Source organism: Brassica napus, chromosome A2 (genome assembly GCF_020379485.1).
Source record: "Brassica napus cultivar Da-Ae chromosome A2, Da-Ae, whole genome shotgun sequence".
NCBI classification, from domain to species: Eukaryota; Viridiplantae; Streptophyta; class Magnoliopsida; order Brassicales; family Brassicaceae; genus Brassica; species Brassica napus.
Genome location: NC_063435.1, coordinates 27,549,831 through 27,563,606, shown reverse-complemented (window position 1 = coordinate 27,563,606; position 13,776 = coordinate 27,549,831). Strand labels below are relative to the sequence as shown.

Below are 13,776 nucleotides of genomic sequence, written 5' to 3'. Positions count from 1 at the left end.
GCGTCTCTTGTAAAGGCTTACATACATTGCCTTGTCATACACGCAAATACCATTTAAGTAAGATTTATAAAGTTTGAGCTGGAAGCACCCGTGGGTATCTCCATTGGCGTCTGGAAACACACCTGCATAAAAATCCTAAACCAACAACAAAGATAACTGGGTCGGAAATGGGGTCCAGCAAAAGTTGGCATTATGCAATAGACCAAGAGATGTTGAATCGATGATTCGTAAGTGGCGTTAACTTGTTTAAGTGATTTTTATAAACAAATGTGTTGTATCATATAGTTAGAGACAATTGAAGAAACAATATTTGTTGCTCGGCTCCTAGATCGAAATTGATAATCCTCACCATTAATCAACAAATCAATCAGATCTAGGCTACAGTGAGTTTATGGTTCAAATCAGTTCTAGGCTACGGCAGGTTTAAGGTTTAATCAGGTTGGAGGAAGATCTAGAAAGTGGTATGGTGGGTGCTCTCTGTGATTGTTTTTTTTTTTTGTTTCTCTGAGATATATCAGTTTGTACGGTTTTGTTTGTTTCTTTTGAGTAATATCAGTACTCTTACATTATCTTATGTTTAAGGTGTTTTTAATTAAAAAAAATTGTATGTGTTTGCTTACACATATTAATTGCCAGACATCTACTCTTCATTCATGGGACTAGATACTCAGTTAGATTTAACCACTTGGAAGTAGTTGAAGTTCCAGCATGAGGTCTGGCGAACATTATTCAATAACGAGCTTCTTGCTACGCCAATATCCATATTTTTTTAAGTTAGTACAACTGATTTTGGGGCATCTGTGTTCCCCAAACCTTCTATGTTCCTTACAAAGACTTATTTTGTATTGCATAGCTTTACTCTGTTATCCTGAGATTTTTGTTGTTATCTAAAGGAGTAAACTTCAAGGATGTGTTTGGATGTCCATTCTACATTTTTTCTGAAGTTCTGACCAAGCATTACGATCCAGAAGCAGATATTTCGAGCGCAGGCGTGATGGTTTATGTTTTACTCTGGCTCAGCTCCGTTTTGGGAGGTAAGTTTCACAAAGTTTTATATGTCTTTGGATGTTTCTCATGTGTGTTACTAATCTAAACATAAACAGAAGAAGAAATCTTTCAATGTCAGGTTTGATTTGAGTCTGCTGGTGCATCAAGGTTTGTGATTAGGGGTAGAGATATTATGTCAAGACTGTAGCTAAAACTTTGACAGGAAAAGAACAGCTTTGGTGAAGATGGCTAAAATCTGAAAAGCTATGACCTTATGATTGAGACTTGTATGAACCGTCATAACCCAGACATGTAGATGAGACTGAGATACCCAAGGAAGAGTCTGAGGAGCAAGAGTATTTTGATCTCAGTATCTGTGATGAGGAGCGTGGGAAAGATATTTTCTGTATACATGTTAATGACAATACATTTCATTGGCTGTTTCTGATTTGAAGTTCTTATTTTCCTGAGAATTGATTTTTTTTATTTGATGTATGCAGCAAAACAACAGTACAAAATGGCAAATTTAAACCCGAGGATACTCAAAAGATAGCTTCATATGAAACATATTTGGTGAGAAGTAGCACAATTTCTCGGAGTTGGGAAGCTAGAACTCGGGTTTAAGAGCATCTCCAATGTATATCTCTATATTTTCCTCTAAAATAGAGATCTCTATTATAGAGGTGGATTTGCTCCAATGTATACCTCTATAATAGATTTTTTCTATTTTAGAGGAAAATATAGAGGAATCCTACTTTTTATCTCTATATTTAGAGATGAAAATAGCAAATCTCTATATTTTCCCCTATAAATAGAGGAACTCTATTATAGAGGCATACATTGTAGCAAATCCACCTCTATAATAGAGTTTCTCTATTTTAGAGGAAATTCACGCATATTGTTTTATTTGTTGAACCAGGGAAGCTTGACGATCATCTACCATCGTGCCATATTCAAATGGAGTTACAAAACAGAGACGGAAATTCGCAGGTATTGATTGCTTCGACCTCCTCCTTCTTCGAATATTTAAGCTTATCTGATGACTTTTTTTTTTTTTGCTTTGTTCCTATCTGTCAGAGAGTATCTGTGGACATCATCATGAGGTGGTAACGATGAGAGATCGGCCGGAGAAGAAATAGCGAGATTCAAAATTGTCACGTCAGACATTGAGGAAGATAGAGTCGGTAACTTTGGCTGAGCTTAATTCCTTTGTTTTGAACGCCTCCCCACAGGTAAACACAAGATAACCTTTGCCTCTCTTAATTTACATCGTTGTAGACCGTTGAGTTCCTATGCACTGGGTAGTAAGTGGCATTGATACCATCTACTGATGATGCTACATTTCATGCACTAAGAGTTTTCGCATACTGCAATGAGGCTTCTCCTCCTTCACTTGCGTTTCATGTAATGAGGAGAACACAGTTGGGGTTGTGAGGTAATGTTTTATCAACACAAAATTCTTCCTCCTTCCAGCTTTGCTGATAGTAAACTCTTATAGACATTATATGTCACATTCTGAAATTGTTAATGTGACAGTCTCCGATGCATCTGACTCAGCTGAGTTTGTAGCTTTTGATACTGTAATAAGTTAGTTGACAAATACCAGGGCTGGAGAGGTCTCCCAACAAATGGTAACACTTACCAACTTACGCACATTTCTCTGTCCGCATTTTATGTAAACTGCATATTCAAGTAACTGAAATATTATCCCTCACCAGAACACAGGGTTCCAAGACCCCTGGAGTTCGGCCCCTCTATAATGCATCGAAATTTTTTTGGGCCGCACCTTCACCTTCCAGTTGAAGGTTTCTCGATTCAACTTCTCATCCAAACAGCAGAGTTCATTTACGATTGTCACTAGCGCCCAGCCCAACCAAATTTTGAGAACCAAGTCAGTACATTAACTTATTTTTGCTATGTCGGGAAACTACGAAAGTTTTTGATCATTGTTTAACATTGTTAATGACAATGATCAAAAACTAAGGTGGCAATGACAACCTGATGATTACATGCCTGGTCGTGGAGCTGTGAAAAGAAGTTATCCATGTTAGAACATGAGGGACTCAGACATTAGAAGAAGCACTGCTGATGGGAATGGTGATGGGCAAACAGCTGCTCTAAGTGAACCAAATGAGTCACCTGTAGCTGACAAGAATACATGAGAGGATGCAGCAGTTCTGGAGGAAGGGCGCTCCACAAAGAAGAAGAGAAACAAAGAGATTATTAACAAGTTTGAAGACTGATTGACTACGAAGATGCGCCAACATGAACATTGCATTGAAGACTTAAAAAAAAAAATCACTTTGTAGACATTTTCCTTAAACCATGTCATTGTTTTTAATAAGTTAAGTTTGTCCAGCTAATCTATGTCAAGAAATATTTTTTTTAATACAATGAATCGTCTACATCATATAAATCCACAGTTTAAATAAAAATGTATAAGTTGACAAAACAAATTATATAGAATAAAAGGTAAAACAAACATATAAAAGAAAAAATAATATATGCTAACACAATCGACCACAATTGTTTTTAATATAATTCTTATTATCTTTGTAAATTTAGAAAAACATTTCAAACAATTAAAACAAATATGTTTTCATGAAAAACAATAATGGTCGAACAAGTATATAATCTCTAAATGAAAAAATAAAATAGATAGTATTTTTTTGTAAAAAAAAATAGTAAAATTTAATATTGTTTTAAATTAAAATAAATAAAAAAATTCAAAAAATTTTCAAACTTTAAATAATATTATATTATTTGATTTTTTATTCACCCCCCCCCCCCCCATAGGTACTATTTGTTACTTAAATAAAATAAAATTTCAAATGATGTTTCTTCTATATGCTGTCCATATGGTATTTACCAGTATAAGTATGTTTTTTAAATAAAACATCAACTATACTTTATGTTTAAATTTCAACTAAATTAACTTTGTAACGACCATGGTTTTTATTCTACTTTTATTGAATCGATTAGTCGCAACCACTTATGTTATTCCGCTTTGAACTAAGCAACTTCAAAATAAATTAATACCATATAGTCGCTAACCACTACCAAATGAATCGGAATAAAATATCATTCTCTTGCAACATATTTTAATTTTCATATTTTTGAACATATTTTATTTACTATGACCATAAAATAAACTGTAAATTCATGTAAAAATAAAATATACGAACACATCGCGTAGCGCCGGAATACCACTAGTATCTTATTAAAGTAGAAGTATGAACTAACCGTTACCTTTTAATTACGCCTAATACAACTAAAAATTAAATAATCTTAATTTTTAGCTTTAATTATTTTTAACAAAAACAAACTTAGAAATACAATCAATTAATTTTACTTATTGTCAACATTAATGGTTGTTTCAAATGAAAATATATTTTAATAAATTCTTTTTTTTAATTAAACACTTAATAAATTTTATCCATAGTGTTGGTTTGTTGGGGTCAAAATCGGTCATGGCAAAATCTACATCTGAAAACTTCAGAGAAATAGATTTCAGAAAATACTTACGAAAATAACTTGTATAAAACAAACAAAATAGTTTTGAAAGTCTACGAAACAATCAACAGAAAGAATAAGAACTGAGGAAAAGAGCCTGTTAGCCAACTTGGCGTACGGTGAGTTAGAACGCTAGCCGGCTAGCCAACTACCGTACGGCGAGTTGGACCCTTAGCCGGCTAGCCAACTCACCATACACTGAGTTGGACCGTTATCAGGCAGCCAACTCGCCGTACGGCGAGTTGGACCGTTATCCGTCTAGCCAACTCGCCGTACGGCGAGTTGGACTGTTATCTGGCTAGCCAATTCGCCGTACGGCGAGTTGGACTATTATCCGGCTAACCAACTCGCCGTATTGCGATCCATCTCGGAAAGTGATACGCTCTAAATTAGGGAGGGATCACTCAGCCGAACTTTAGGATATGAACTCGTCAAAAAGGAAGAACTGGTGGTATGAATGGTGACACAAGAGGGACGGAAAGTCTCTTGATACTGCCATATTTCAGTTGTTGCTTGATATGACGCACAAGTCCAACAAAAGAAGGGTTTCTAAACGTTGCTTGATATGACGCACAAGTCCAACGAAATAGAGAATGTTTACTTGGAGGAAACTCAACAAGAAACAAGAAGTGTTCTACAAAAAACAAAGGAGATAAAATCAATAAAAAAGAAAAAGGAATTGTCTTATTTCGTGGCTCTTAGGCTTTATTTATAAGATTACAAGTTGTAAAGATCCAAATAAGAATGTGTTAAAAACAAGACACTGAAAATAGAAACAAAGACGTAACTAAATAAAGTCTTTGACTGAAACTTGGACTGTCTCTTACTATACTGCTGAAATGGGCCATGACATGTCTCTTTAAGGCCAGGTCGAAATCCATCTTTTTTTCTTAGCTAATTTTTTCGGTTTCTCCACTTGGCCCAAACAAGTCTGTTTTTGAATCTTTTTGAAAGCCATCAAACCCAAGGCTTTCCTGGACATTTAGAACATGAATAATCACATGGTTTGTAAATTACATAACTGTCACATATGAACTCTGTTTGATCTGGTTATTCTCCGAGGAGCTTTGTAATTGAGTTGAGAACATTCTTCAATTGATTTCATACGCAGAAGGCTCATTGTTTGTAAATCGGACTGTTGCTAATTGCTGTCCACTCCAGCTCAGCTAACCAATTAAACTTAACTTTAATGTATCTAAAATTCACTAATGACAATTACATACTTATTTATTTTCTTATATTACAACAATCACAAATATCTTTTTATTCCATAATTATTTAATCTTGTCTAAAATTCCCTACTCACAATTACATAGTATCATTTAATTTCTTATTTTCGACAATTACAAATATCTTTTTTTATTTTGTAATTATGTAATCTTAGGGAAAATTTCACTTTTATCTAACAATAACGGACGGGTACGCAAAAGTCGCTGGAAAAGCTGGTGCCGTCGTGAACGTCACCGTGAAATATTGGGACACCAGCGGTGGAGAAGGACGAGGAATTGGAGTTATCAGGAACGGCGGTGGCTGCGTTGGTACCATCGGAATCAGCAATGACATCGTTTTCCTCGTCATCATCATTAGAGAAATCTACCAAGAGGTCATCTACTGCGAAATTATCAACCGTGTAGCAGTCTTCTTGAGCTTCTTCTTCCATGTAATAGGTTTTTCCCGGTGGGTTGTCGCTTAAGGATAGAGTCAATACAAAGTTCATAAGTTGTCAACACCCACAAAAATATATTAAAGTAAGAAAATAAACATCTACGGTTCCTAAAAATTTATACCAAAATTTTTTTATCTGCCTCGGTTCCATTCTAATTTTATAAATTATATTTTGGAAATCCTCATGATAAGTTTGTTCATGATAATTAAAATATGACAATGAGGCTTATAAGAGGTCTACTGCAAGGTCGATTAGATGGGATTTTTACGTTGAGTCTATATGCTAATTGGGGATTATCTGATCGTATCACTTTAATAATTACAGAAAGAAAAACATGTCGAATCCCGGCCAATAGGGAATTAACATTTCGACATTGCCAGGGACAGAGGACCGACACGCGTGGCAATACATGACTAGTCTGGATCATTTCTGTAACGTGAGGATACCTCTGTATAATTCAAAAAAAAAAAACATGTCATATAATTGCAAACTGATTCAAGTTTTGTCATTTGTGTTGTGTGGATTCTCTCTTTTTTTTTTCTTTTTTTTGAACAAGGACTCTCTCTTTTTTAAGAAACGAAAGACACACTAAAGAGATGCTCTCACTGAAAATTGTGACTTCCAAGTTGCATGCTCACAGATGACGGAGGGACTATCCTCAAGAGCATGTAAAGCTTCATAGCTATTTTCTAGCATGAGATTTTGGACCTTGAAGCATAAACGTAGACTTGTGGTGATGAATGCTATTGTTCAAGATCGATTAAAGCAGAATGATATAGAATCAGTATGTTTTGTTCGAGTATCTTCGTTTATTGCTTTAGACTTGTGATCTGATCACAACTTATAAACAGGATGATGATTGCTATCTCAACTTCTTGAATCTTGATGTTGGAATGGCAAACACTAACCATGGAGCATGGCTCGGTTTGTTTGCTATATATAAACTAAATGTTTACTCGCCGCCTAGTGTCATATGATTTGAACGAATCTGATACGCCTAAATGCTTTGTATTAGTGACGTTGATGAAAATTTTAAATTATACAAATTTAGACAGCAAACTCCTTTTTAATTTATATTTCCATATAACATCTTATAAACTCCCTAATCAATCCTAAAAAGGTATTATTTTGTCCGATTGCTGATAAAAGAATTTTAAAACAGAATTTCACAATAATAAACAATACTATTTGAGAGAAACAATAATAAACAACTAGATTTTGACCCGCGCTTAAAAGCGCAGGTTATTTTTCAGTTGATAAAAGTATATGATATGAATTAGTATTTTAGTTTTGTTATATATTATTATGTTACAAAATTTTATTATGTCAAAAAAATTATTATTATGTAATTATATTTTTAATCGTTTGATTACTTTTTTCAAAAAAAATTATATGGATTGATCAGATTCAGTGCGTCTATTATTTTAAAATAAATTATTTTCAATTAGATGAGAACAATACTTTTATATTAAGTTTGGACCCGTCGTCGAACCAGTAAACACGATGACTTGTGCATAAGCTGGTTTAGATTTAATGAAAACTCGTTAATTTAAAGCATGCAAACTTCGAAAAAACATGCAATCAAGTGTGACCCGGTATTTGGTTTACATGGTAGGAAAAAAATAATCTTCAATAATATTTTAAGAGATGAATGAAACTTCTAATATATTAATGTAATAAAAAATAATTTAACGTAAATATATATAATTTTGTTTTAACAAATGATTTGCTAAAGTGTTTTTTTATTAAATTTGATTTTGTAAATATTTAGAATTATATAATCTAAGATGACATGATATAATATGCTGTATGATATATGTTTTCATTTTAATAATTGATATCTAAATATTATATATCCATCTTTGAGCATAATATATGATGTATATAACGTTATTGAATAACAACAATAACATTGGATGATAATAAGAAAAATAATTAGAGAAGTGTATCATACAAAATGAGAAATAATAATATGATTTATTTAAATTATTTATAGTTATCGTAGTTAATGGTAGGATAAAAAATAAAGAGTTTTATATAGATGTTGTAAATTCTTTTATAAATATTTTTAAAAATATTTTCTTTTAATAATATAAATTTTCAATCGCATCTATAATATATTCTTATCAAAAATCATCATAACAATATATTTAGAATATATATATTTAGAATATATTGTTAAACTAAATTAAAGAAATATAAGGTAATTGATTATTGCATAGTTAGAGAAAATATAAGTTAATTGACTATTTCATAGTTAGAGAAATATAAGGTGAGATCAAAAAAATAGTTAAGCCTAATGAAAGGGTCCAACAACTTTTCATAGGTAGATTTTTTAAAACTCCTTCTCTTTTAATAGTATAGATACTATTTCTTTGACCAAAAAAAAAAACAATACTATTTGAGAGAGGACTGACCAAAACAAAATGATTCGATCGTCTGACAGTGACACGTTATAGAAACAAATATCAGAAAAGTCAAGAAAACTGTGGATCCGCATCTATCTCTGTCGAGTTGAAGAGTCAACGTTCAAAATTAGACAACTGTATGTGTACACATATTAATTAATGTATCACGGACTTTTAAGATGCATACGTACGTTTCAATATAGTATATTTTTCTTAATAATAATCAGTGTTTGTGAAAGAAATATACCCCTAGGTACAAAAAAAAAATTATAGCACAAGAGAAAAGGAGGTTAAAAATGGTGGATTGTTACTTTGGTCCGTATTTGGGTTACATAAGTCACTGGATTAAATAAAAGTATGGAGAGGTTATGTAAAAAATGTGGGGATGTTATGATTACATGATATGAAAGCCGAAGCTTCCTATTAGCTTTTCTTGTCTGCCACAAGTACACTACAAGTCTTCTTCTTAATGCGATGCGTGCACTAAACCCACAGAAACAAATTAGTGGTGGAATTAGGCATCTAATCGAGTTAAACTTTTGACAAACTAATACACAACTAGCAGTATGATCATGAGTAAGTTGGAATGTATTGTTTTCTGGCGAACATTTTTATTAATTAACTAACATCTCAACGATTCGATTACCATTCAACCTAGGTTTAGCCCAATTGCTTCAATGTGGACTAGAATTGAAAAGAAAACCCACCAATGATTTGGTGAGATTAGATAGGGAAAAACGATTTTTGGTGGGTAGTTTTAGTAAATCCCTAATCATTATCAATTATAATAAAGATCTTTGACTTTACTTTCTGAACTTTTTTTTTTGGGACAAAACTTTCTGACTTTTCTAATGGCACATTTTTCTTGACGATGAGTGTTGGATGGCCTATAATTAATACCCGCGAATTTTAAAATGCTCGGGTGTTTGAATTGAGACACCCCTAGATTATTAGCATAATTAGCACTTTAAGTATAAGCACACTTTAACTTTGCCAGTTTTATAGAATAGAGTATCATATGCGACTAGTTGGTGCTTTACGGAGACTCTCTGTTCTTGCCAAATTGAATATATTCGTTTTGATTTGTCTATTTTTATAGAGTGGATATTTTGTAAATTCATATACAGGTGTACAATAATTTCATATTACATAATAATCTTACATATACAAGTGTGAAGAATATTCATCAATTGCAATAATGTTTCATTGAAACTCATCTTTAGATGGATATTTTTGGAACCATAATAAATCAGGCAATACAATTCATTTGCCGTATGGTTCCAAAGATAAATTTCAACGGGGTCTTAATCGGAAAATAAGAGAAACATCTTTTTTTTTTATCAACAAACAATGCACAGACTCATATTGACTCTGTGAACCAACTTGAAAACTCTGCATCCATGTGTACAACGAAAGACGGTTGATGCCGAGCATTACGTGCTAAGCTGTCCGCCTTTTGGTTCGCCGTCCTTGGTACATGAACGATATCTGAGTTGTGGAAGCTTCTTCTCAAAAGCTTGATGTCTTCTAAATAGGTTCCAAATGCAGGTCATTCCTCAGGTTCCGAAACCATCTTCACCAACTGAGAACAATCTTTTGCAAACGTAACCTGAAATTGTCTTAAGTTTCTCATGCATTCCATTGCCCAAATCAATGCCTCCACCTCCGAGTGAAGAGGTGATAGACATGCTCGGACATTTCGTGCCCCTAACAATCCATCAAAGCCTGGTAAAGTACTAAACCATCCTTGTCCTGAGAACACAGCCTTATCTTTCCAAGAACCATCTATAAAACACCATCGTCCTGTATTCGTTTGGATGGAACTATTCTGTGTAACTGGTGCCACTCTCTGATTCCTTAAAACCTGAGCCTCAGCCCAAAGTGTTGATTCCAGTTCAGCCAGCTTAAGTGTATCTCGCAGATCAACATCAATATTAATAAACACCTTCTTATTCCGACTTTTCCAAATATACCATAAGATCCATGCAAACTGATGGTCATCCATCTTTGGATTAACTCTCCAAAAAAGATGATCCATATTCGCAAAGAAAGAACCTAGAGGGAAATTATTCGGATTAGAGGGTATCTTAGATAAGGCCCACACCTGTCGTGCTGGAGGACAATCAAAAAACACATGGTTTATCGATTTCTCCTGATCACCGCAACGTGAGCAAAATATATCTCCAACAAGAGAAACATCTATCAGTTGAAATATTCACATAGTTATCAAATCAATAAGATATAATGTGAGTTTTAAATTCAACTAGTCTACAAACATTTCATTTGATAAGTATTTATAAAAGTCAGTTATTTTCCGGCAGAAATCTAAAACTGGAAATAAATGGTTTAAATAATATTTCCTATTTCTTTTAAGTTTCACTTTAACATTTTTTGTTACAAAATTGTCGTTTTATAATTTTAATGCAAATTATATTTATGTTCAGTTTAATATTAATTGTAAACTACATTAATTTTATAAATTATTTTATTCATCTCAAATGTTATTGGTGTAACTAATACGAACATAAATACATTTCAATTATTTTTTAATATGTGCGAAAAATATCACAATTAAATTTTTCAAGAAACGTAGAAAAATAAAAATGTATGAAACAATATTGAACAGGATAAAATATGAATTTCTACAGATTCATTCCTCTAGATTTTCTGCAAAATAATAGATACATATTTTTCCTCCAAAGTGTTCATTTTCAAATTTTCAGAATATTTGTACATACTTTTTAACTTAACATATTAATTCCAGCTACTTTTTACAAAATATAATAATAAAGTACAAAATTTCACGAATTTTGTTCCTCTGAATATAAAACCATATACTCAACATGTTTTCCAAACAAAACACTTGTTAACCAAATAAGCTATCAAAAAGAGATACAAAAACAAAATACTATTATATTTATTTGGTCATACATCTAGAAACAAAACTAATCTGGAGGTTTACCTACACGATTAACAAACACCAAGTGACATAACGAATACCCAAAATCCAAATAACTTTTTGTTAAACCATAAAAATACCTTAACACTTGAATTCATAAATTTTTATAAATGATTCCTAATTTTTTTATAAATGATTATTAAATATTTATAAATTGTTTTAAAGTGTTAGTTTATTTTTTTCCACAAATTTATAATCTTACTATATATTAATTGAAAAGTTACTTAATTGATTTTACTTATGTGTTATTCATATAAGAGCTCTCTAATTAATTATTTAATTTGATTGGTTGATGATTTTTATTTATTTAATTCAGTTTAAAAAAACTAAATAAAAATCAACTTACGTCAATAACCAAACAAATAATGACAATCACAAATATGTATTTAAGGAAATTGTGTCATCAATGCTAGATTTTCATTTATGTTAATGTTTCCAATTATATCTAACTAATATTGTAACTTTTGGTGAGTTATAAAAAATAGATAAAAATTCAAAAAAATATTAAATATAATAACTAATTTTAAAATACATTTTTAAATTATAATTTATATTAAAATATATTTTATTCGTATAAGAGAAATTTAAAAACTTCATTTTCATGTTATATAGATATTTTAAACAAAGACAATTAGTGGTTAGTATTTTTATTACTTATGTATTATATAGATAATAATATACAAAATTATATATAATAAAATTTAGAGTAAAAGTAAAAGTAACTCTTGATAAGAAACATATTTAAGATTTTCTATTAACAAATATATAAAATCATTAATTACTGAAAAAGCTGGTATATTATTTCTTACATTTTAAAATGAATTGGTTAAGAAATTTTTTTAAAAAAATTTTCCTTGTATGTTATATATATATATATATATAATTAAAAAATGAAATGAAATTAGTAATTTTAGTTAGTTGTGTATTGTATAGATAATGATATACAAATGCGTATATATAATTTAATTTTAAATTAAAAAGGTAAATAAACTATAGATATACAAACAAAATGAAGATGCATTTTCCATCAAAAATATGTACAAAACTATACGGTTTTTACAAACAAAAAATTATGTTATACATTTTAAAGAAAATTCTGTAAAAATTCTTTTGCATGTTATATAAATAACTCAAAACAAAATAAAATTAATAGTTAAATTTTTGTTACTTGTGTATCTTATAAATAATAATACACAAAAATTAAGAATAATCTTATAGACTTGACTCAAATACTATATTAATTATATATGTGTGGTGTGTCAAACTGTTTTAATTTATCTGAAGTATTTAATTGATTGTTGCACATAATGTTTCTGAAATTTATACTAGCCAAAAATTAAGAATAATAATACATAAAAATTAAGAATAATCATATAGACTTGGCTCAAATACCATATTAATTTTATATATATGTAGTGTGTCAAACTGTTTTAATTTATCTGAAAGATTTTGTTGACTGTTGCACATAATGTCTCTGAACTTTTCACTAGCCAAATTTTTGTGGTTATTTATATCAATTCTAGCACATTTAATGTTAAATAATCCATATTGCCAATTACTCTAAACACATTAGCCAATGAATTATTTTGTGATTTCCGCAATTATTATCATGTTCATATCATCTATTAGAAAATATTGTTTATTTATTTGTATATATGTTATTTTTAGAAAATATCATTGGAAATGTAATGTAATATTAATTGAATGACATTTGGAAATAAACATTACATAACATATAATAAGACTGTAGACAAATTAGATTGGAGCATACATTAACTATTTTTACTATAGTTGTTGATAAAATCTAATAAAATATTACAAAAGTCATACTATTTATATTTTTTAAGAAATAAAAAAAATATAAATCTGTTTATTTAGAAATATATATAACAAATAAAATTCACATTCAATTTTTTAAAACAAAATACATATTATATCTTGTCAAACATAACAAATATTATATATTGAACTTAAAAACTATTTATACTCGCAAATTCGCGGACAACCACCTAGTAGTTATGAAAATGATTATCCTTTAAGGATAAATTTAAAAGGGGGTATCCAACTTATAGTAAAATTGAAAATCTCCCATAGAATATACATATTATCTTCCAAAGTGTTTATTTTTCAATTTATTTACACATATTTTTTTAACTTAGAATATTTAATTCCAGCTACTTTTTACAAAATATAAATTTCACTAATTTTGTTCCTCTAAATATATACATACAAGTATACAACCA

The 13,776-nt window shown here is 30.6% G+C and overlaps 1 long non-coding RNA gene across 1 annotated transcript; it reads left to right on the top strand.

Moving 5' to 3' along the window:
* LOC111207626 lies at nt 1-3,381 on the top strand. The gene is made up of 8 exons (XR_002659869.2): nt 1-227; nt 894-1,624; nt 1,907-1,977; nt 2,065-2,219; nt 2,343-2,422; nt 2,524-2,618; nt 2,706-2,878; nt 2,972-3,381. It is a non-coding gene; the product is annotated as an uncharacterized LOC111207626 (long non-coding RNA).
* The last annotated feature ends 10,395 nt before the right edge of the window (nt 3,382-13,776 follow it).